We start from the raw sequence: 1,580 nt of genomic DNA, 5'->3' as shown, positions 1-1,580 counted from the left end.
CTGTTCTCACCGTCACAGTTGACCCCGTCCCCGGTGTAACCAACGTCACAGGAACAGGTAAAACTGCCGATTGTGTTAGCACAGGTTGCATCATTGTCGCAGTTGTGGGTGCCATCTGTACATTCGTTGATATCTGTAAAAACAAACCGCAACGACATACTATAGCTAGTAATCTTTGTCTTTATGAAGCAAGTTTGAACTGCAATTTCCAACACAACTGCTAGTAGTGTCACGTGTGTTATCTGCGTGAAGCGGTGGATTGCTCATTCCTTGACAAAGACTAAAATATATGCCATGGGTAGGTTCAATTTCTTGTGTTGAAAATTGTAGTTCAAACTTGCTGCATAATGACTACCAACACGGAAGATAATCTTTGTCTTGTTGTTTACTGCTCACATTAGTCATCACTGGAGAAGGGGCGGTATATCTCTAAGGAATGAATCTCTTCTGACCAATAATACCTATTTATTGCGGTAAGGACATTAAACTGGGTATACAGTGTTAATATTTTAGGATATTTTGACACAGAATCATGAATCTATAAAGCAATGCTGACTAAGACTGCAACGCTTGAATTAATGTTCCCCAGTAATATACTAAAATGTTCCAGAAATATACAACAGAATTGTTTTTGTTCTCACCATTACAGTTGACTCCATCTCCGGTGTAACCGTTGTTACAGGTACAGGTAAAACTGCCGTCTGTGTTACTACAGGTTGCATCATCGTCGCAGTTGTCCGTGTCAGTTGTACATTCGTCGATATCTGCAGTGACAAATTACGTATAATATATAGTAATATTTGTCTTACACTCACAGTCCAAGTTGGTCATTACTGGAAAGTAACAGTTCTACCTCACAATGGTAAAAGCTTGTTGAATCTAGACAAGAGGAAATATTCTTGTTTTCTGGCAATGTACATGTCACATTCGTCCATATCTACAAAGCAAACGTAATTTTACGCTATCAATATTTGTCTGTACTCGTTGTGCATTCGTCGATATCTGTTGAGACAAACCGCAATTGCATTATCTGCGCATGCGTGTTACTGTTTTCCCAGTTACAGCCCATGATGTAGTGAGATAGGTATACCTCACAGCGCCACAAAACTCATCAAGGGGAAGGGGAAATATCTTTCTTGTTTAATAATCGACGTTATCGGTACAAGAAAGGTACACAGATAACTGTCCCACATGATGCCCTGAAATGTAAAGCACTGGTACTACGTCAAGAATCGAAACATAAATTAAGAAAACGGGGCAGACATTCGCGAACGTATATATCAGACCAATGTATTTGATGGGTATCACTTTATCGTATTTGTAGTACTACACATACTTGAACTTTTGGCACGATGTTTTGAAATACATGTATAATGATAAATACCTTCAAGACACTTGTAAAATTTGATTCTATGTAAGCAACGCATGTATTGGCGATGTGATGCTTTAGAGACAATCTTTTGTTCTTACCAGTACAGGTGACTCCGTCCCCGGAGTAACCGGTGTCACAGCCACATGTGAAACTACCGTCTGTGTTAGTACAGGTTGCATGAGCGTGGCAGTTGTCCGTCCCATCTGTA

At 39.8% G+C, this 1,580-nt stretch overlaps 1 protein-coding gene across 50 annotated transcripts in view; it reads right to left on the bottom strand.

Annotated features, from left to right (window-relative positions):
• Positions 1 to 1,580, bottom strand: part of LOC109465484 (fibrillin-2-like) — a 206,866-nt gene that overhangs the window by 27,966 nt on the left and 177,320 nt on the right. The gene's annotated exons all lie outside the window — the stretch shown is intronic.

Source organism: Branchiostoma belcheri, unplaced genomic scaffold (assembly GCF_001625305.1).
Source record: "Branchiostoma belcheri isolate BF01 breed outbred unplaced genomic scaffold, Haploidv18h27 scaffold151, whole genome shotgun sequence".
In the NCBI taxonomy this organism is placed as follows: domain Eukaryota; kingdom Metazoa; phylum Chordata; class Leptocardii; order Amphioxiformes; family Branchiostomatidae; genus Branchiostoma; species Branchiostoma belcheri.
This window is presented reverse-complemented; position numbering and strand designations above follow the sequence as displayed.